Genomic DNA, 24,809 nt, shown 5'->3' with positions numbered 1-24,809 from the left:
CATATCCATAAGTCTAACTCCTCTCGCATTACCCGCTTGAAAGGGATAAATCTAATATGGGACATCAAGAAAACCTGCTGGAGAGACAGGTTTGTCTCCCAGAGGCTGCCCCATCTCTGGAGTAGACTTCCATACATATCAAACAGAGTACCTTGTTGACCCTCTTCAAGTGCAACCTTGATGAGTGGATGGGAAACCACAACTTTGTCCCAGGGGTTCCACCTGTGTCCCTCACTGACAGGGGCAACAGATGCTGACTGAGGTTTCTTTTTTGGGGATAAACTCTTGGCTAGGCTTGTAAGGGCCCCAGATCCATTAGCCTAGTAACCTCCTATGATCCTATGATCCTATGATCCTATGTGCCTTACACAGACTGATTAAAGTCCCTGTCACTATACTCAGTATCATATAGATTTCTTAGGGGAGACTTATGCTTGGCTTACAGAGCAATCTCTGACCCAAACCTAATGAATTTGCTGCACATCTATAAATCAAATAGGACTAGAGCAACCTATTCCAGGGACCTAAATATGGCTGTAATTTAAACAGGACATGCTGGAGGGACAGATTTGTCTCTCAGTGATTGCTGTGTCTTTAGAATAGGCTGCCAATGCATGGGAAGCAGAGTAACTCTGTGATACTGTTCAAAAGGAACCTGGATGAGTTGATGGAGCACCATAAATTCTTACTGGGGATAGCACCCATAACTTTCCTGGACATGGGCAGTCATTAGTAAATACAATTCTGGGTATTGACTAGAATATCTACAGTATTACATTGGGATGAAATGACTAGGCTTGAAATGACCTCTGGGTCGATAGCCTAGGAACTTCCTATGATCCTATGATCCTATAGATCAAAAAAAAGTAAAAGGTAACATGTGTGAAGAACATGTAACCCCCTTGATTTTCTTTGTTGCCCGGGGCCTTGTTTCGATCAGAGGTTCCAAATGGGGCAAAAAATTTGGGTTGGGAAATCCAATTTAGGGGAAAACCTTTTCCCGGGACCCTTTTTAAAATGGTAATAAAAACTTTTTTTCATGCCCTGGGGGAAGTTATTGGCCCCTTTTGGACCCAGGCCCCTAATTTGGGTACATGGGTATTGTTTTTTTTGGCTGTGAGGAGCATTTTTGGCTTAAAAGTGATGATTTTTTTTAGTTTAAAAAATTAATTAGCTTGGCTTGTGGACCCCCTGGAGTTTTGAAAATTTTTGGGGGGATTAATTTTCATATTTCAGTTAATAAAGGTAGAAATTTTTTTTTTAAAACCCGAGAAGCAATAAAAAGAGGGGCCTCCCTGTGGCAAGGTAACAGGTTTGCTGGTTGAGGGAGTACTCACTTTGATAGATTGTTTTTTGCCAAATTTAAAAAAAAGGGGGGCATTATTTGCAAGTTTACATTGCCTGTTTGGGATTGTGAAAAAAGTTTTAGATAAGGAGTTTTTTGGGTTTTGGGCCCCCAAAGGGGTAAATTTTCAAAAAATCCCCCGAAAAAGGCCCCTTCTGAAGCGACAAGGGTAGGTGGGTTTGGGAGGCCCTTTTCCTTTTTATGGGGTATAAGGTGTTTACCCAAGAGAGGAGAGGATTAGGGTTGAAGCCCAGGGACAGGAATTTGTGGGAAAATAATTTTGCTTTTCTCCATTTACACAAAAAGCCTTTTAAGAATTTTAAAAGGGATTAGTGGTGATGAGTATGTTTTAGTGTTTAAAAAATGGAGGTTTTTGGCCCCATATTTTTTTTCCGAAAAGGGAATTCCTTAAATATGTGATTGGGGGGGGTTTGGGGATTTTTAAATTAGGGGGGTTGGGAAAATTTTTCCCAAAACCTTGAAGATTTTTGGGTATTTTGGATAGGTGGAATACCTTCCAATTTCCCAGTTTGGGGCCCCTTTGGTTATTCATAATTTTCTTATGGATTTGGGTGTTTCAAGTTTTTAAAGGACCCTTAATTTAAATTGTTTTTTTGTTTTGGGGGTGGGGGGGTCTTTTCCATTTTTGGGTTCCCGTTTTTTGGCTAATTTTGTTTCTTGTAAAGTTTTTTCTATGTAAGGGGTTTTAAAGTTTAAGTTATTTTTTCCTAAAGTTCTATGTTTGATAATTTATTGCTAAATTTTCTAGTTTGATTAGTGTTTTTTTTTGTGTTTGTTTGTTTATTGAAAGGTTCTGTTAAATTTGTTTGCAAAAGGATTTAAAAAAGGGTTTTAGAAAAATCATTTTAAAAATCTAAAAAATTAAGTGCTGTTGTTCCAAATAGTCATTGATTTATATGTTCTTTGCTTTTCTTCCATCCTTTTGATTAGTAACCCAAAAGTTGTTTTGATCTTGAAGCTGGTTTTCTTGTAAGCAAAGTTGCTGACATTAATATTCCATGTAAATTTTGGATTTTTAAAAATATTTTTAAAAAATTAAAATTTAAATTAAATTTTAAAAAATTTTTAGACTTTTTTTAAAGTTTAAAAATTAAATTTTTTAAGTGAACCTAAGTAAATTTTTAAAATTTGAAATTTAAAAAAAAATAAAAAAAAAAATTATTATTTTTTTGGGGGAATCCCCCTGACCCCACATCCGAAAAAACCAATCCAAGAGCCTCACAAAAAAATGGAAAAACAAAGGGGGATCCCCTTTAAAAAATTTTGAATTTCAAAAAATTTTGGTCACAAAAAAAATTTTGGGTTTTGTTTAAAAAATTTGGTTAAATATATTTAAAATAAAAATTTTAAAATTTAATTATATTTTTTTAAAAAAAAAAAAAAAATTTTTTTTTAAAAAACCCCAAATTTATTTTAAATTTTTAAAAAAAAAAAAAGGGGGGGGGTTTAAAAAAGGCCCCTTTTTCCACCAAAACCAGTTGGGATGTTTGGGGGTAAAAGCCCAAAAGTAATGTACTTTCCTTAAGACACAAAACCCAATATTGGGGGGTTTTTCCCCTTTTTAATATACATATGGGTAGACTCATAGTTCAAGGTAAAACCTAGTTGTCCCCAGGTTATTTCCCCCCCCAAAGTAGTAAACCCCAAAAAAAAAAAAAAAAAAAAAAAAAACCCTTTAAGATTGATTTGAAAAAAATCAAAAATTTTGGGGAAAGGTACAATTTCCCAGTGTGTTTTGAAGATTGGTGTACAACTTAAATGACTTAAGGCCTTAAAGGGTACCAATTTTCTGGGAAACCAAATATAAGTTGCAAAATTGACTTTTGGATGGGGGAAGTATACCAAATACTGAAGAAAATTTTTAAAATTATCCCCCAAAAAAGCCAAATGGGTTTAAAAAAATTTTAATTTAAAAAATTAAAACAAAGAAATATTCTTTTTAACAAATGACAAAAGGTTAGAACAAAAATTTTGAATCCTGGTGTTACATAAAATAAAAAAAGCAAAACAAAATTGAATTTCTGATTGGTCAATTCTAAAACTTTTTTCTTAAAAGCGGTGTGGTAGTTAACATTGAAAAATTTCCCAAAAATGTTAAATTTTTAAAGAAATCAAAGAAAACAAGTCTGATGCTTCTTAATCATAATTTTTGAATTTTTTTCCCAAGTAAAAAAATCAAAATTTAATTTCTTTTTGTACAAGAAAGAAAAATAAAAAAATTTTACAAAAAATTTTAAAATTAATTTTGTTTAACAACAGAAATAATTCATTATAAATCCCTGCCCCAGTTGGGACAAAATTTAAAAAATCTTTTATAGTATTATATAAGGGGGGAAAAATTTCGTATCTGCTGCCCTAAAATTTATTTTCGGGGAAATAGGGGGGAAATGAATGGTTATTTCAGGTTCTTGTCTTATATATTTTTCCCCCGTGGGCCTTCCCAACCCCATAATTTTGGGTTAACTCAATGCCCCTTTTTGCCCCAACCTACGGGAATGTTCCCAAGGGGGTTAATAATTCACTGGGAAAAAAGGGAACCCTAGCCTTGTGGGTTGTTAAGCCCCTGGAAAGTTTCTTATTTTCTTCCAAAGGATTTCTGAATCTCGCCCCCAAAAAGGTGATTTTGTGGGTGGGTGGTTTGTGTTGGTGGTGTTTGTGTGGTGTGGGTTATCTTCCAGGAGGGGGTAAGCACTGTTTGGGAAATTTTTTAGTCCCCCCAGAAGGTGCTGATCCTTTTTTGGCCCCAAAACCACTTAACCGGGCTGTTGGTCTTAATTCCCCTAAAAATTCCACCCCCTTTAGTTTTGTTTTTGTTGCCCTTAAAGGATTTTGGCCTTTGGGGTCCTGACCCCCGGGGTTCTGGGGGGTCATTTTTCCCAGTGAACCCCCAAAACCCCTGTAAACTGCTTGGTTTTCGCCGGGGGAGTACGGGGGCTTGTAACTTTATGGGGTTTAAATCATAAAAATTTCCCAGTTTAGATCCTCCTAATTCAAATACTCACAAAAGGGTCCCTATCGGGTAATTTACTGAAATTCATTTTTTTGTTCCTAGGTTTAAGATTAAATATTTATTATTAACCTTGGGGTTTCCCGGCTTGAGCTTACTAAAATAGAAAAATTTTTTTGCCCAAGCATATTTAGTTGAGTTTGTATAAGAGATTTTTTTTTTGGGGGTTTTGCCGGTTTTGGGAACCCAGGGGTTTAAGGTTGATTTTGGGACATGTAAATATTTTGTGGATTATATCTTTAAAGGGTTGGAAACAAAAAAATTAATTATAGATGAAAACCCAAAGGGTAAAACCTTTCCGGGGGAACCCTTTTAAAGAAAAAAAAAGATGGGGAAAATTTTTGTCCCCCCCCCTCTTAACCTGGTTGAAATCCCCTACAGGGACTTTTTGCGATTTAAACCTTAAAAAATTATTAATTTAAATTTTATTTATAATATTCCACAGCAACCACATTTGACATCTGGATTATCACAGTTTTTTTTTTTGGGAAAATCCCCGGGAAAAACCAAAAAGCATTTACCACCTTTTCTCCCAAGGGAAAACCCATTGGGGGATTTTGTAAATACCAACCATAGGGATATTTTCCCTGTGGAGTTGGGCTCAACCCCAAATAATAGTCCCTCAAAATTCCCCTTTCCCGGAAAGGGCATAAAAGGCTTCCCCTTATTGCCTTCCTATTTTGGCATTCTAATTTGCGTCCCTTTACATTCTAAATTCCAGGCCAATAAAGCCTGATTATTTTTTTTATTTTTATGATATGCCGAAAGGGGAAAAATTGGGCTATGCTGAAGACCAGATTAGGTCTCCTAAAATCTTACCTTCATTTAGTTGGGGGTATTTTTGTAACCATTTGCCCTATCTTCCCCCTTTTGAAATCGAGCCCCCGGGTATCCCTAGGCCTTAAGTAGGGTCTGAAGGGCCCTTTCCCAATTTTTTGTAACCCTTAGTTTACGGGTCTGTATCCTTAACGGTGCCTCATGACCCTTCCTACTACTACCTTTTGAGTATTGTCCGGGGAACTGTACCCCAAAAGGCCTTCCCCCTTCAGTTCATAAGATGTTTGAAGTAAACCCATGTTCTTAAATGTGAGCTTTTTCCCCCCCCGGGTGGGCTACCAACCCACATCTTTTAACCCTTTCTTTTAAACTGAAAAAAAATGGGTTCAAAATTTTCCCTATGGCATTGAAGGGATTTGGTACCCCTTTGTTAAAAAACCCTCTAGGCTTTTTTCCCCCTTTTTAGGCCCTACCTTTTGCCCCCCTTCCTTGTGGAATTAATCCACTGGTTTGGTTGCTTAAAAAATTTAACCCGGGTCCCATTACATAAAGGGCCCCCCTTGTTCTAAGTTTGTTGGGGGATTGGGTGTCAGGGCCCTTCCCCAGACAAGGGATGTTTTCCCAGTTTGCCCTCGCTGGTAATTCCCCCGTTCCAACTATTAAGGCCTTTTACAGCTAAAGACCCCAGTTTGGAAAAGTTAAACTTTTTACCAAAAGGTCTTCACCCCTTAAAAAGGGTGCAAAATTAAACCCCCTAGAAAAAAAAATGTTTAGGCAACATTTAAATACTTTCTCTCCTTTTCCCCCCTTTTAGAATTTAGGTTTAAAAAATTCAAAACCTTTTTAAAGCGTTAAAAAAAACTGGTGTTTTTGCCAAGCGTTTCCGGGAAAGGGGGTGGGAAACCTTCCAGATTTTGGTTTAATTTTAAATTTTTTAAAAATAAAAGAAAAAAAAATTTCCCCCCAAACTGCAAAAAAATTTTACCTTTTGGTTCGGGTGTTATCCCTTCCCCATTACCCCCTACTCGGGTGGGTCCACCCTTTTTCCCCCTTTTTCTTGTTTTCGGTGATTTCTTTCCCCTCAGGAGCCCCCCCCTTTGCGTTCTTTTCCTGCCGGGCCCCCCCCTCAATTTTTAGCCCGGGTTTTTTCCCTTCCCAGAAATTGGTTTCCCCTTTTAGTTTGTACATTCCACAGCCAGTTATTGTTCCGGGTTCTTTATTGTGCAGTGGCCAAATGCAATCATGATTATGGGTTTCCATGCAATCCAGGGGAATTGGTGCTTTTATTTCCAACCCCTTCTGTAAATGTTGCCTTTCCCCTGAAAAAAGCTAAAAAAGAAAATAATTTCATTTAATAAAAATTAGTGATATGTCCAATAAAAATTTCATGCCAAACTAAAAGAAATTGTTGTGTAGGCTATCCCCACACCCAAAAAATTAATATCTGATTAACCCACCATCCCAAAAAATCAATGGGTTTTGCAGGGTAGAACGGAACCTAAATTTGTCCCCTAGCCCCGGATGGGTTGACTTTGGGGAATAAAATAAAAATAAATAAATTTTTGGCCCCAAAATCAAGTCATTCTTTTCTTCTTTCCCATACCCCAATAAAACTATAAATTTACATTTTAACCATCTTGACCCCCCCAATCTGACCCACCCCTTTTTAAAATTTATTTAATCAAACACACAGAAGGGGGAATACCATTCTTCGTACCCCCCTTTCTCCCAATAAATTTTAATTCCAAACCCAATTAGTACTAAAAGGGTTTAAATTGACCAATTTTAAGTGCAATATTATTATAAATATAATTATAAATAATATTTAATTTAAATAAAATAATAATATTAAATTAAATTATTTAAAAAAAAATTAAATTTAAAATATTTAATAATAAATAAAAAAAAAAACAAACCTTATTAAAAATGCTAACGGCAGAAATAAAGAAATTTTAAAACAAACAGGATGCTAAATTTAAAAGAAAACAGTAAACAAAGGTTTATTCATTCCTTAGAGAAAACAAGAAATCACATTAAAAGCGGGCTGGTTTTTCTTCAGACAAAATAAAAAGTTTAAAATTTATCTCAGGAAAAGTTTAATTTAAACCAGCGGTTTTTCCCAAAACACCTTCTTGCCTTTCCTTTTCCCACAACAAAACAAAAAAACCACCCCAAACCACACAAAAAAACACCCAATTAAAACAAAATTTAACCTTTTAAAGCTGAAAGTTCCATGCCTCACCGCTTAGTTTAACAAACATATACGGGCTTTTTTTTTCAATTTTACCAATACTGTGAAAAATTTTAATCCAAATATAGTTTAACTAACTTTAAGCTTTTAAATTTTTGTGAACAAACCTTTTTACAGAATATTTAAAGACTAAAATATTTACAAAAAACGGCCCCTTAGTTTTAAATATTTTTAATAAAAAAAAAAAAAAGAAAAAAAAACAGAATAATAAATAAATTTAAAAAAAATTTAGGATTTTTTACAAAAATTTAAAATTTAACTAAATGGTAACCAAAAAATCAAAGTTTTAAATTTAATTTTTAACTAAAGGCAGAGTGGGGGAAAATGTATTTTTTTCCCCAGAATCCAAATTGGTAATTTATTTAGAAAAAGGGGTAAAAAAAAATTTAAAAAAATAATTTTTTGATTTTTTTTTCAGTTTAAAGCAAAATTAGTTTTGTTTTGGGCCCTTTTCAGAAAGTTTTAAATTTTATTTGTAAATAGTTAATTTAAAATTAAAAATAAAAATTTAATTTTAATAATTTGTTTGGGGTTTTGGGGTTTTTTTGGGGTTCATGCTTAAATTTATCCCTTCTCCGGAGATCCCTTGGGGTCCTTTTGGCAAGTCCATTTTTCCCCTTGGTTTTTTCCCCGGGGCCTGGCCCCCCAATAAAAGACTTAATATTACAAAAAATTTGGGCCCCTGGTGGATCGTCCTTTTTTTTTAATTTTAATCACACAAAACCCACCCAACAACAACACACCCCACCCCCGGGGGGGGGGGGTTTTTTTTTTTTTTTATATATATATATATATATATATAAAATTATATAAAAAAAAAAATTTTTTTTTTATATATATATACATATATAAAAAAAAAAAAAAACAAAAAAAAAAAAAAAAAACCCCCCCAACAAAAAAACCCCAAAAAAAAATAATAAATTTTAATTTAAATTTTAACATAACATTGGATGATGGAACTTTTTTAGGGGTAGTTTAATTTTTTTTTTTGAAAATTTTTTTAAAAAAATTTGTTTTTTTTTTTTTTTAAATTAAAATAATAATCTTAAAAAATTATTCATGAAATTTAAACTTCAGCCCTAAAAGGGTTTTTGGGAAAAAATCTTAAAACAGTATATAATGAGGGGGGCTTCACCCCCCCCCACACACACACACCCTACTTAAATATACCAACTGCAAGATCACACCACAGTGGAGGAAATGGCAAACTTCCGAAACTGGCTGTTCCGGGTGTTCGGGATTGTAAGCTTTTGCTTACATAGGGTCGATGAATCAGCGTTCGCTTTTTTAAGCGTTCGCTGATTCAGTATAGACCCTTTATATATACTAACCCTAATCTCTGTGAACCATGTTTCTGACTCCTGCCATTAATATGCTTAATTTGAGAAAGTAAATATACTGATGCCCTTCAATTCACTTGCTGCAGTATTCTTTACTTGAGAGGTACTCCCAACAGAAGGTACCTGATGTCGACCAGTATACAAAATTAATAAACACCAAAAGGCACTAAGCAGAGCTGGGGATCCCAAAAAGTACGCTATAAAGCCAGGTCTGTAGAAAAGCTTTATTCAATACACTTTTTTTTAAATAAAACAAGAAAGTCAATAAATTAAGCACTTTTGTCTCTGCTTATTCAGAGACTTCTTCAGAATACCATACGAAGCTATTCAACTGCTTTTATATAATCATTTTGAATAAAATGCATGCCCCCATTTACTGCACCAGACCAACCCAAAGGCACAATCAATTAAATATGTAAATGCATCTCTCATACATCTCATAAAACACATCAAATAAAATAATATAACACATAAATATTTCTTAATAACATTTAGATATTTAAATATTTAAAATTCCGCAACTTTGCATATTAATCTTAAAAACATGTTTAAAACCCTAAGTAAAATAGTTGTTGAGCTAGCAGCATGACATAAAAGGACAATGACTGACGCATGCAGCAAGATAAAAGACTTGTTTCACCTTCCTTTTATGAGCCCCAAACTATAGTATACTGTGCATTTTGTTTAAAATGCCCTTGTTTCTATATAGGAAAAATGGAGAGGAAGTTAAAAAAATCATATTTATAAACATTTGAGGGATATAAAAAATAAAAATGCACTAGCTAAACATTGTATTGAATTTGTGGACCATAGTTTTAAATTTGCCATCACTGAAGCCTTTGAACTAGATAAAAGAGGGGGGCCCTGGATGTTAATATTAGAAAAAAAACATGAGGTACTTTGGCAAATTAAAACAAATGCCACACAGTAGCCAGGCTTAAATGACTCATTATCATTGGCCTGCTTTCTTAAACTGAAAGCCTTAGATGATAAGGTCTGGGGCTCATAAAAAGAGGGTGAAACACAAGCCTTTTATCGTCTCTCATATATTAGTCAATGTTCTTTTATGTCATGCTACTATCTCAACTATTTTACTTATGGTTTTAAACATTTTTAAGATTAATATGTAAAGTTGTGGAATTTTAAATATTTAAATATCTAAATGTTATTTAAGAAATATTTATGTGTTATATTATTTTATTTGATGTGTTTTATGAGATGTATGAGTGATGCATTTACATATTTAATTGATTGTGCCTTTGGGTTGGTCTGGTGCAGTAAATGGGGGCATGCATTTTATTCAAAATGATAATATAAAAGCAGTTGAATAGCTTGGTATGGTATTCTGAAGAAGTCTCTGAATAAGCAGAGATGAAAGCATTTAATTTATTGAATTTCTTGTTTTATTTTTGAAAAAAGTATATTGAATAAAGCTTTTCTACTGACCTGGATTTATAGCGTACTTTTCGGGATCCCCAGCTCTGCTTAGTGCCTTTTGGTGTTTATTAGATGTGACTGTGTGCATTCTTGTGCAGTATACAAACGTCTTTTGTCACTATAGGGTACGTGGCACTTCTTACATTGGTTGCAGTCATACGTAGGCCATAAAACAGATGGACACACATAACATCCTCAGAATTTTTCTGCTGCCAGTCAGAATGCCAGCTCCAGCTGTCAGTCGTACACTTTCCACTGTTTCTGACTTCTGCTTTCAGATAATTGCCCCATTGGGGAATCTCTTTTCTTGTTATTATTGTGTTATGTCATCCAGGAAAGGCAAGTGCCATTGTGGAAGACAAATTCCTCATAAAGACAGCCGTACCCAGTGTCTTTTTTGCCTAGGCCCCAATAATTGCCATAAGTCATGCAGTATCTGCCAGTAGTTTGTTCTTAAGACCCTTAGAAGCAGGCTTTCATTACTAGCTTACCAATAGCTAAAATTGTTAACTAAGTGAATGGAGGGTTCCTTGAGGCCTGAAGCAGAGCCACCGAAGTATAAGGCCAAGAAACATTGGCTTACACCTTACACTGCACCTCACTCATCCAACATATCTCTCGAGGTGCTCGTCGAACCAGAGGCACATCTGATTCCAGACATGGAGTCACAGGCTGAACCCACTTTGACTTCTGCCACAAGCACATTTCAAGAAGTGGAACAGAGTCTGATCTGGATGTCGAGGGGGAGCCCAGGCTCGAATGCACTGAGGAACCTAGGGATATGCCACAAACATTTGCTACCGTCCGCTCCAGCCTGAAACCATTGAATTCAGGCATTCTTCTGGACCCCTGACATTACAAAAGATAGTCTCTTCAGCAAAGAAAATACAGAAGACAAAGCATGTTTCCACTGCACAAGAGGCTCTTGTAGATTGGCAGGCCTTTTCTCAGATCTTTTTCAGGCTTTCATGGCTCCTAAGGAGGCTACCTCTCATCCTACTCTCACCACAGCCTCTTAGCCTTCCCAGAAATGGGCTAGGAACCCAGACTCTTCAGATGACTCCTTTTCTGATGAAGAATCTTTACTCTACTCAAATCCTCTCCCCTTAGGAATACATCTCCCCTGAGGAGAAGTCAACTGGGGCAGAGTCTCCCATGGAGGAAATGTCCTTTGGGGAGACCATCCTGAAAATGCGGGAGCATTTTAAGTGGGATTCTTCCCAAATCTCAGCTGTCCAGAAAATGTATTATCAACTTTTACAATTGGACCTTCCCAGCTCTTCTGCAGTGCCACCAGTATATGCAGCCTTTTTGGATGCTTTCCACCAGGCATTCCAAAACCCACTCTCCGGTCCCAGCTCCCAAAAAACAGACTGTTTCTACAAAGTCCCCAAGGACTGCCAATTTCTTTTCAGGTCCCTGGCTGCAGACCCAGCATTCATCTTTGTTGCTACTGACAAGCCTTCTAGGATGCTCCCTTCTACCTCACTACTCCCAGTGAACATGGACAGTGGAACTCTGGAAAGGCTATGGAAAAAGGCATACACTTCAGCCACTTTGGCTTTCAGAGCCATCAACTACCTTACACGTATGACAAAATACTCCCTAGAACTTATGTTTCAAGCAACTTCTGCTATCTCAGACCACCCAGATTCTGAGGGAAAGCACTTAGCCCTGAATCTTTTAAGATAATCTTCAGTTATGCCAGGAAATTAAGGAATGATGTTCATCCAATCCTAAGGATATAGTTCACTTATTAGCAGACAAAAATAATGCTAACCTTAACCCAACTACCAATATTGTTGCATTCACTACCTCTGAACATTTAGTTTCCACTGAAATAGTCTTGAAACAAGTATTAGAATCCCTGTAAAAGGTTAAAAATAGTTCAGAAAACAAAATCATTATTAAATTGCAGACAGTAAACAACTAGCAACAAATGCAAACATCAAAAGGCTGAAACTAATGTTTGCATGGGATCAGATAACATACTAGGCCGCATTCTCATCAGTGGCAGGTATGTACTATCTGCGACACTGATTAAACTATTCAGCCTCAGCTTATCCACAGGATTTGTCCCTAATGCTTGGAAAACAGCTACTTTGACTCTACATATGGGTGGCCATCCCACAGGCCCAGGCAATTATAGATCCATCAGCACCATCAGCCTCATGTGCAACACCATGGAATGTATCATGGCATAACTCATTTATGCAGTCATAGGCAACTTAACAGATCTAGATCCTACTCAGTTTGGTTTTGGGAAGGGCAGGTCCTGTCTCCTGAACCAAGTAAACATTTTTGAAAATGCTACAGAGGCTGTGGACAGTGGTCACTCAGTGCATGCTGCTTACCTTGACCTGGCCAAGGTTTTTGACACTATTCCCCCATTCTGGTATTATTGAAAAGTTAAGACAAATTTAATGTAAACACCTAAGCTGTCCACTGGATTACAAACTGGCTATCAAACAGATCCCAGGTAGTGAAAGTTGCTAGTATCCTCTCTCAATATAAAACCTGTAGTTAGTGAGGTACTACAGGTTTCAATAATAGGCCTTCTCCTATTTGGCATTTGTTTTGCAGAAATCCAAGGCAATATCTTTGAAGTGTGGTTGCCATGTTTTCTGATGACTGCAAGCTGGACAATGTTATCTGCTCACTGACTGATACTGAACTGCTCCAAAAATGTCTGTAATATGCACTTACCTGGTGTACTGAAAATGGCCTCAAGCTAAATGTAAAAAAGCACAACATAATAACATTCAGTAAAAAAGCTGTGCCTACCTCATATTTTGTAAGCATTACTCTTCTTTCAGACAGATACTGTCATAGGAGACGTGGTTACTTATGTAAACAACTCTCTCTCTCTCACTTGACCATTGCGTTTCCACCATAGTCAGGAAATCCTTCTATCTGACCAAGTTAATTTCCAAGGGAATATCTTCAAAGTCGAAAGAATTTATCCTACCATTGTACTCTTTCCCTATCAGATCCATCATTGAAAATAATTCCTCCTTTGAAATGTACAAATCTGAACATATTGCTAAACAGAAGATGACAAACAATTTTAACTAAAAAAATGAAAGATCTTAAATATCCTGATAGATTAGCACAGCTCTCCTTATTCTTATTAGCTGCTCTGAGACGACCTGTGTCTCACTTTTTGAGCCATAAAAGTCCCGATAGTATTTGTCCTTCTATTTCTTTGCAAAGCCAGTGAATCTACAAACACCTGTACTAGAGGTCTATATTTACACCAACAAATAAAAATAAAGACTCACTGGAAGGATAAGGTCCTAACTGAAAATATATTGCAGGCTTATGAAATAAGTACTATTTTGTCTACCTTTGAGGCTAGTCTTGATGATTTGATGGGTAGATATAGTTACATACCAGGGTTATCATGTGTGGCCCTATTTGATTTGGGAAGTGGGCACTATTAAGTACTCAGAAAGAATGTCAAGGACTTTTAAAAATATATTCGTAAAGGTGTACATGTCTAGGCCTCTTATGGTCCCTGTGACCACTTGCCTTGAATTGGTTCTATATTCCTATATTGCTATCAGCATCAAACTGACCAGGGTCAATTGGTGAGGTTTTGAAATACAGGTAAGACAATGCTTGCTTGTGCTTAAAATGTTGGATTTGGACTGTCTGGATTATTATAAAGTGAATATGGGGAGCCTGTCCATAGATGGAGTAGTCTCTGGGATACATACCTATCTCTCCAGCAGGTCCTATTTATATCACAGGCAAGGTTTAAGTGTACAGAATGGGTAATTATAGTGCTGCTTGTTTTGTGGATATGCAGGAGGTCCATCAGAGTGGGGTCTGACAATGCCCTGTATGCCAGGCATAGATCCCCCTCAAACGCCTGTAGGAGACAGAATACAGGGATAGGGCCTTGAGGTGGTCTGCATAGGACATATTACTTATGCCCTGCATTCTTTTAGTGAGGAACCTCTGTGGACGTTCCAGTTGTTGGATATGCCTGGTTAGGTACATACCGAAGGGGGCATTGTACTCAATGATAGGTTTGATGAATGCCGAATACAGTGGAACAATGAATTCCTTGGACTTAGAGATGCCATACCTTTGTTTATAAGTTGTGCAACATAGAATGGTTTCCTCACCAATGTACACATGTGATAATCAAAGGCTAGATTATTATCTATGTGTATCCCCATGTCCCTGACTACTGGGTCAACTCTAAGGGGTGTGTTGTCAATATGATACTTACCAGGGAGGGATGACTTCCCAAAGGATACAATTATGCATTTAGTTTTAGTCCATGGCTCTGACACCAGTTGTTTGTCTGTGTCAGCCCCTCCTGAAGAACATTTGTGTCAGTGTGAAATTCAATGACAACTCCTAATTTGCAATCGTCTGCAAATTTAGTCAGCCAGAGACCACTGATATTGGCCTTGACTTCTGAGAAGTAAGTGCCAAAAAGGAGATGTCCAAGGACTGATCCCTGAGGGACTTCACTTGTGACTGACCTCTTTGCAGAGGTGGACTCCCTAATTTTAACTTCCTGGGTCCTGTCTGTGAGCCAGTTGGCTATCCACCGGGTGACATACGGGTTTGTACCTAACCTCTTGAGTTTGTCAGCAATACCCAAGTGGAGTATTGTGTCAAATGCCTTGGCCAGTCAAGGTAGGCAGGGTGAATGACTTTGCCCTCATCCACTGCTTTGGTGACCTTCGCGAAGGAGTCCACCAGGCTGAGCAGGCATGATCTGCCCTTGACGAAACTAAACTGGGATGGGTCCAGTGTCTGGAGGTTTACTATATCTCTGTTGATCATCTCCATGATAATTCTTTCCATGGCTTTACATATAAGACTAGTGAGACTTATGGGTCCGTAGTTTCCAGGGTCTGTAGATGGCCCACCTTTGTGCAGAGGATGATTGTTGCTTTTCTCCATTAATGAGGCATGAAGCCTGTTTGGTGGCTACACCTAAATAGTAATTCCAGAGGCCCTGATAGATCACGTTTAATGCTATTTAGAAGGCATCCTGGGATATTGTCTAGCCCATTGATGCAGTGTTCTTGGTCTTAGAGAGTATTAAGGATCTGTTCTCTAGTGATAGTAGGGGGAATTATTTTTGATGATATTTCCTGAGGTAAGGTTGAGGGGAGAGAGGGAGAAAGTTGGATCTGAATTTATCAGCCAAGAGGTTTGCTATATCCTCTGGCTCAGAATAGGTGGCTCCATTTACAATGAGCTCTGGAAGACAATTGTGTATTGCCTTTGAGGTTGCAGACATAGCTAAAGAATGCTTTGTAGTTGTCCTTGGCCTGGGAATAAACTTTCTCAACCTCACACTTCAACTTACAACTATTAGAACATTTTCTGTGGGTTCCCAGCTATATCAGACAGAATATACTGTACATTTGCAGTCCATTAATTATAATACATATTACCATAATACCTTTAGTGTTAAGCCCAACAAATGCTATACATATACAATCCATTGCTGTCTTCCTCCACCTTCAAATAAAAGTATTCTTTCAAACCTTGGTACATTAGATTCCACATGAAAAATTGTTTTCACTTTCCATTCCTATAATTTGAAGTTAATAATACTATTTCTTTAAAACCTTTGTACCTCAGTAGTAGTTCAGAAACACAGTTGCCTCTTTCTAGAACAATCTTCTTGCTCCTCCCATTCATCTTATATTTCCAATAAACTTATATCCCCTCATTTTAGAAATACTTGCATAACCCATAGCAGCTTTGTCATAAAAAATATGCATAGCAAGTTATTTTATTTTAGATAGCACTTGCTCTATATTTGTAAATATTGGCACACCACCAGTTCAATAAACCTTTAACACTGCAGGAAAAATAAGTGTATATTTTAGTCTACACCTCATATATTCCCTTATGTCCACTACAAATTACAATTGCTGTTGAAGTGTTTGCCTCCAAATAGTCATGTTTGACAGAAATGGGATGACCAGAAACTTCAAATCAGCTTTGCAGGTGTTACAAAACCTGTTCCTTTTTGTAGCTTGACACAAACCAAAGTAAAATAACTGTAGACCTATGAGTTTAATTCGATAATAATTGTATCACTTTTTCAATCCCCAGCAATTTCTTTCTTGAAAACCCTCCACTGCACCATCTTTGTTTTCATATAGCCCCTTAAAAGTGTACCTTCTTCCTTTTCCAGTGCTTCAATCAATCTTACATTTGTTATTCTTAAGTCCCAAGTCTTTTTCCTCCATTGCAGACAACCGCAACTGCCATAAATCTCAACTTACTGCTTAACTGACATCATGGTGATTTGCTGATCATGTAGAAACAGCAGCTAAAAGTCCCAACAAGTGGTATAAATCACATCTGATATCTTCTATTTATGCTACTTCTTTTGCATTAAGTTACATTAACTTCTCTGTATTAGCATCATACCTTTTTGACTTGAATTGACTTGAATTGCCAACTCTTGATGGGCATCAAAATGTACCTGTTCCTCAAAGCACAGCTTTTCCACAGTATTTTCCAAATCTCCTATCATTACTTAGCATTTGATGCCATCACACATTACTGGCTCAATGTTCAAAATTTCATGTTTTTGTTGGTGTAAAAGTAAAGGCAGATAAATATAAACGTTTTCGTGATTGGTTATAGGGTTAGAAGATTGAGGAATTGTTGATGACACAGAGGGTTTGGACAGAGAGAATATTGATTAATACTAGATGAAATGCACACAGTGGAGCTAAATCATACTATTTACATTCTGCACCTGACAAATATTTTATTACACCCCTTTATCAGTAAACATTTTTAGGATAAATCATATGCATGGATCACTGGAATGGAGCCTTTAACAGTAAGTTGGCTGAAGTTTTGGCTTTCAAAGTTTAATGAATAGTGTTTGGCAACAGAGCACATAGCATCAGAATGGTATGCATATGTGTGTGTGTGTGTGTGTGTGTGTGTGTGTGTGTGTGTGTGTGTGTGTGTGTGTGTGTGTGTGTGTGTAACTCAGTTGTTTGTTAATATATTTAGAAAGGGAAATTAAATGTTTTCTGTTTTTCTTGTTAACATCTATGTTTAACTGCCTTTACTTTCATACTAAGATGACAAATTTCCCATTCATTTCTAAAACATTTGCAATTTACCGTCTTTATGTCAATAGCTAGATCATTTCATCTAGCAAAAAAATGGAGAGTATTCAAACTATATACAACTAATGGTAGATGCCAAGAGATGTTACTACTTATCCTGTATTCTAATAATGCTATGAAAGCAGTGACAAAATTCTATGAGACTCTGCCCTACTCAAATCTAAATCAAGCTGGAGGCACCCCATACATATGTCTAAACAACTATTGCATCTCTCCTAATCAGATAAAGCAAATATCAGATTAAACAATGACGGATGCTGCCTTTGTGAAATGAGTGTCAGAACAGGTAATTCCAGCTGTGAATCAGGCAAGAAAGATATTAAGTGACTGTTTGCTGCATAGATTTCTTCTTTTCTGCATATGGTATCTAAATAAAGAATGCAATAATAGAAATACTGTTACACAAATCTGTAGATGAAAACAATGTTTTAATTTCCTGAAGAACAGGTTTATTTCTATGCCTGATGTCATACTGTTTCTGCATCTAGTGACTAGCACATTTTTGTGTCTGATCTATCAGATTTCTACCTATCTAAACATTTTATTTTGCACACTTCCATTGACCCCATGGGCTTATTCTATTCCTGTGTACATCTCTTGGAAGTGTTCCCAGTAGATTTTCTATTTTTGGACTATTTGGTATCTTATTTTGGCCTAGTTGATGCCATTTTAGTACAGTCTAGAATTCTGCCTGCTTCTGTACACACTATTTGGCTCCACAGGAAATTGTATTTACATCACACAAGGTCAAACAGTACACAAGTTTGAAGTTTGTACCTATCAGCAATGAAATGCTAATGATTCAGGACTTGTTTGAAGTGCTGTTGCTTTATCTCTTAAAAGAAAAAGGTCTCTGCAGAATATTTAAGATCCCTACCCCATTTTCTAACCCTCTTATCTATTCCATGATCATGTTTGTCCTACTGTATTAATTACTACAGTTGTATAACCCTCACAATGTTATTTTCTCTTCTTAAGATAGTTGCAAATGGAGAAATACCTTAATCTGGCAGTCATGTTCTTTTATATGATTCAGTTCACATTTCTGAAGAGGCAGAGTTTTCTTATACAAATTAGTCATCAAATCAATTTATTTTATCTTATTTACCAAATGACATAAAATCCTTTACCTTTGTACTTACAAAAATGTGACAGGTGAGAGTATATCATAAGCACGGAGATAAATGAAGGTAATATTACATCTCACTTAACTTGCATCTTTTATGAGCAGCTCTTTTATTGCAAAGTTTACAGGTAGGAAGGTCACTTTTTTTCTTTTAATTAATAAATCATACAGATTCCCTAATTGTGCAGTAATACACAGATTTTGATAGTCAGGGGTGAGAGCATTTAACCAGCCTTCTCATACTCAGGCCTTTTAGGTCATTTTCATTACTGATGTTGTCATTCCAAATAATAAATTGCTTATTTCCACCCTAGCTCAAGTGAAATGCATAGATGCATTTCTTATTTGGTTATGAATCCTACCCATTTCTTGCTCTTTCCAGCTTTACGTTTTACATTTAATAATGATAATACTCATTTGTTAATCAGGGAGGCCCACAGGACACACAGTCCCTTTTCAGGGGTGACCCAGGAGCAATATCTGGTTAAGTGGCTTGCTCAAGGTCACACAGCAGGAAAATGAAGGCTGAGGGCATCAAACCCTGCACCACAAGAATGACAGTTCACTGCCTTAACCCTCTGCCCCAACTGCACAAATTTAAATTGATTTACTTTTTAAATGTACTTATCTGTTAACCAGATAAACCATGCACTCTTCAGCCATAATCAACTCACAAGGGCAAGAGTAAATGCAGTACCTATCATTCTATCTTTCTATCTAGCTATCTATCTATCTATATAGATAAATAGTCCCGCAGAGTTAATAAAATCCTGTAGGCATAGTGTACAGCCTACACGGAAGGTACTGTGGCCTTATAAGTGATTTCCCTCGGTAGCACGCCATGCATATTAATGAAGGCACGTTACTGAGGGGGAGCCATGTAACACGGTTATTGAATCAGTGTAGGGAGTGTGTTACTGTGTCTGGAGGTGAGTAACACACCCCCTGCACTGTCAAAGTGCAGTATATTAATGTATGCATATGTATCAAATTTATTTATTTTTTTATATATTTATTTTGAATGGCCAGGAGTGCAACAATGGACATGTGCCAGACATCTAAAAATAGAAAATGGATACATTTAATTATGAATGCAAAGGTCAAGGTTAAACATAGCTGAGTGGGTTTGTGTGGCACAGAGTGGTGCTCAGCAGTGCTTAATCGCATGTGAGAGATATATGTAAAAGTATAGCAGCATTCTATGCATCCATGTAGCCAAATAATTAGAGTGACAGCCGTAGGTGCAGGGTTTGAGTACACAGAAGAGTTATTAAGCATTTATTTTCCAAATACAAATTATGGCAATTATTTTTAAATTTTGATGTGCTGTGCCCAGCTAAGCTCTGTTAAGCCCTGCTAAGTCATGTCAAGCACCACTTAAACAAGATTCGTTGTAGCACTGCTTGGCACCACGCAGCTCCACTTAGCTGGTTTGGGTACTGCTAAACATTACTGGTTTAAGCACTGCTGAGCTGAGTTCAGCTGATTTGGGTCATGCTAAGCAGTGCGTCACATTTTATAAATTGCCCAGTGGTGTTAAAGTATGGGAAAACAGGGTATATTAAGCAAAATAGGCAGGAATACTGCAGAACCCATTGGAGTTCAACTTATGAGGATACTATGGCAGGTGTTGGAAAGGGTATATGCTTTCAGGCACAGTGGTGGAGCATTGAGGAGTCCAGGATCATGGTCAGACTCCTAGTCAAAAACCATGAAGACCGGCTAATGCAGGATGGTTACCGGTGCTCAAAGTCCAAAGTGTAGGCCTGGGACTGGCTGGCAAGGGACCTCACCAGTGCAACTGGCTTCCCCCACACAGATGAGCAGTGTCATTGCCACCACAATGACCTGAAAAGAAGGAATGGGGCTCTCTTTGATGCCTGGGTCCAAGAATTTCAGGTGGGCTGTCTTCCACAAGTGTGTAAGTATGTTTACCTGTATTTCACCAATATTTAACTGTGAATGTCTGATAAACTGGTATGCATAATAGTATGCTTCTCTCCTAAGAGCTGCAGAGGTGAGAGCTCACAACATCAAGGCACATGCAGGGCACCTGGCCAGGTTGTGCCATGAGTGTTTTGAGTACGGATGTATCTTCCAATCAATAGTCATATAACCAAGAAAGAGTAAAGCATTAACTGCCTTTACATATATAAACAGTTCTAATTGTGTTGTAATGAATGTGGTCATAGACCTGGACTACAATAAGTGACTACTGCCAAATGTACTGCTATAAGCAGGAAACAGTAAAGCATTAACCTTGATTAAGTAAATGAAATAGTTTCTATCACAATAACCGTGGAATTACAGCTGTATTGCAACACCTGTATTACATTAACTGTTGGTCAATAAAAACTCGAAAGTATACCAGTAAATGCATGAAGACATCTGTAATGAACTGCTGTGCAACACTTGTGGAATGAGAGCTGATATTTCAAGCCAGTAACAATATATTGTGTACACCTGCAGTTTATTTAGTAATTTATAGGTTACCTAGTCTCTCTGCCATGATTGCATTTCATGCAACTGTATCTAAGTGTCACTGCACTGTATTATAACACTGTAGTATTAGAAGCAGGTCATATTTTGTTTCCAGGTTAGCTCTAGGACAAAATCAGTCAACCAGATCTCAGCCGTGACTGAGTAGCTCAGTTTGTTAAATGCTATGTATGAAGTGCATTTTGCTAGACACAGACCAGGGTTCGAATCCAGTTCCATGTACTAATACCTATTACAGAACTACATATGTTATGATGACAGATATTTTCTCCACAGGGACACAGATAAAAGAGTGATCTAGCTCATAGTATGTGTAAATACTTATTTGTTCAGATGTCGCAAACTGTTAAAATCATTGTCACAAATGTGCTACTTATCCAAACAATAAAGGAGACAGGTTCAATAATAACAAACTATAATAAAAATAAAATAAATAGAATGTGTAATCAAGGTATGACTGTATTCCTGGAGTGACTTGTAAAGGTTGATGCAGTCAATTACTGCATGTGATGCATATGTCCCCTGCAGTCAGTGCTATTAGGTACGATCCCCATGCCTGCCAAGCATGACAGGATACTTGTGTACTCTCTGTACTGTACACATGCATGTCTCTCAAGTGTCATGCTGTCACAGAATGTAATTGCTGTGGTATGATCCCTCTGTCACAGAAGTATCATTGACATGATTATATGTCAATATCAAATTAGTATTACATTAGCTCACAGTATTCCTTGATAGTTATATAGGTCCACTTGATGTGCAAGTGTTCCTTGCAGTTGTGTACCTGTAGGATAGCTTGAGAGGTATGTATGTGCTACAGCAGCTATAGTGCACATTTACACATAAAGATAAGATCTGTAGAGTAGCTAGCATTACTGTTGTCAACTATATAGCCCACGATGGTATTAATGGACTGTATTTCTCTCTCTTCCCACCCCTTATCTTCACATATTTATTGTTATCTATTAGTTATGGTTTACCATTAACATATGTTGTTCCAAAAACTGTATTTTGGGCATGTGTTTTATTAATATTATGTATTACTATGGTTGCATATTAACATATTTTGTTGAATTACCTATTCTGTTGGCCTTATGCTGTGACTGTTACTGGCATGCTGTTAGAATACTGACTGTTCTGTTATTTATTGTTGTGTTTCACATAATATGCATTTAACTGTAATGGGGTTATGTACAATGTTTTGGCATACAGTTATTACTAACAATGGTTGTGTTCATAACTCACCTATGTTTACTGCTCTACCTCTATGCCCACACTATGTTTGGGTAGGCTGGTTCCTGGTGATCCCTTACCCTACCTCAGCCAGCCATGGCACCAGGTACCAGCTTGTCTGGGACCCAAGCCGGTGGTGCTCCCTCTGTTGGCACTGTACCAACTTCGGGTGGAACTGCCTCAGGGGATGGAGCCCTCCTGGGAATAGGGTTGGAGGGACGGTTGTCACCCAGGATCAACTACTGGCCACAGTGAACAGGATTGTGCGTAGGAGTAATGAACAATGCCTGCAGTGGATTGAGGGCAGACTTGACAACCTCGTGAGGCCTGAGGGACTCAGTGCCCAGCCTCCAGCACAGCCACCTTCGGGGCAGTGAAGAAGCAGTGTTGACTGCCCATGGGTGGGGATCTCAGTCATGCTGCTGCCACCTGGAAGCACATGCACCTCTGATTCCACAACACCCTCCCGATCCAAGTTGTTTACCCCCTCATGTGTCACACACCACCCCCCGGGTGCTGTCTTGTCTGTCTGCAAATGCAACTTCTCCTACCCAACTTACCTCCCCACATGTATGTATATCCCTTCTCCAACATTCCACTCTCTCCTTAAAAAAAAACAAAACAAAAAAAAAAAAGAGCACCTGCCCCCCACAAAAAAAATATCACACCATACATAGCTCTCCATTTTGCACACATGTCCACTGGACACAACTAATTATTACATTAATTAATGAACACATTTATGTTGCGCTCACCCCTCTCTCTGGGATGTGAGGCTCCAAATTCCAAATTGTGTAAACCTGCACAGCTGCTGCTGTACAAAAAATGGATAGCTATGGTCCTTTCCTACACCCTTCCTGCACAACCCTACGTGTTTTTCCCCTACTTGCCCCATTTCACCACTTTCTTATCACCCTCTTTTTTGCAGAAGTTTTAGCTATGCACCATGCAAACCCACTTAAAATGGTCTTAATCATCTTATGTGTTTCTCACAGTGTTAGGCACATCTGCAAAGTAATCTCCCCTACCACATCTCTACAGCACAGTGCATTAGCCCACTAGGCCACTCAGCTCTGAATTAAAACAGGTGTTTTTAACAACATATACTAATTGCCACTGATACACTGCAAGTACAATTAATAGGAAAAATGGGAATGCACTTGAGACTGTGATGCAGACACTACACCAGTACACAGCCAAATAAATACAAATGGATGTATGTGAGGCCTGTGATAGCAGGCATATCTGTCAACTGTACAGACTGTTATAGAACATCCACCATTTTGCCTCCTAGTTTTGGCACAGTTTTCACAAAAACATATCTGTCTGGTAAAGTACTGGCAAGTCATTAAAGATTGAGGTTAGAAAATCATGACAGACATTTGAGTGTCATACTTCATACAATTCAGAAAACACATGCTAATGCAAATCCTGTTTCACAGACTGTATGCATGCACATATATGTTGCAAGTACAATTGCAGCACCAGTAGCTCAGTCTGTTAAATGCCTTGCAAACAATGCATTTTGCTACCCACAGTAGCACCCACAGTAGTAGCTAACAGGACCACATATATCAGGAACACATACATATTCTGCAAACATCTGTGTACTGGAGCGGTATGACACCTACAGGGAAGATATACTACAGCAGGTCTGCATTTCTGTCTGTCATTGTGGCACACTGGTATTGTTGGACTGTCCCCATATACTTGTGATAACACACACCTATTTGTCTGACAGTGGCTGCAAGACATAGTACTGGGACTTTGTCTATAGGGGACACACCACAGTAGATGGCATTGATGGGTGTGGAGACATACATCACATTCTGTCATGGCACACAGGGGCATAACCAGTATGGCTACTGTGTTGGTAGACTGTGAGGTATGACATGGGAGGTAGCAGTGGATAGTGCAGGCCATTTTGGTTGTGCAGGGTCTGTACATAGTGGATATCCATGTATCTGTTGTCTTGTGATGTGTTCTTCTCTTGTTCTCTTTCAGGAAGGATGTATTGAAGGAGGCACCCACCATTTTCAGACACTGAAAACAATGTTATCCTGGATGGCATTAGACTGCATCATAACATTCTGCTGTCCAGGAGTTGCCAGCATTGTGAACAATGTGCAGAACTGTGGGATGACCTTGCCACAGCAGTCAAGCAAATAGGGCTACAGGACAGACTCTATGAGCAGGTCTGACACTGGGCAACAGATATGGTTAATGCTGCATGGCAAAGGGCTGCTGCTGTGACCAGGGACTGTGCTGCCACTGGTTGAGGGCTTGCAGCAGAACAACCACTCTTGGCCACAGAGGAATTCCTGGCAAACCTGGGATCAACCACTGGCTCCCAACCATGCATCATCACATACATCATGGAAGTGGGTGCCTCAGCATCCACATCAGAGAAGCATCCAGGTAGGCTTCATGTGTTCATCACTGTAATACTGTATCAGCCATTGTGGCAGCCTCTGCATACCAGTACATGGATGTCAGGTTTATCTGCAGGGGGTGGTATTAAAGCACAGTTGTGCACACATGCTCACAATGTCAGCAATGTAGGCAATATCACATAGCTACTGCACATGTAGATGTATGCACATATTACCCTGCAACAATGCACTATTTGGTATTGTT

Source organism: Protopterus annectens, chromosome 3.part1 (genome assembly GCF_019279795.1).
Source record: "Protopterus annectens isolate FY-2018-M chromosome 3.part1, PAN1.0, whole genome shotgun sequence".
NCBI lineage: Eukaryota > Metazoa > Chordata > Ceratodontiformes > Protopteridae > Protopterus > Protopterus annectens.
Note: the sequence above shows the minus strand (reverse complement) of the source record.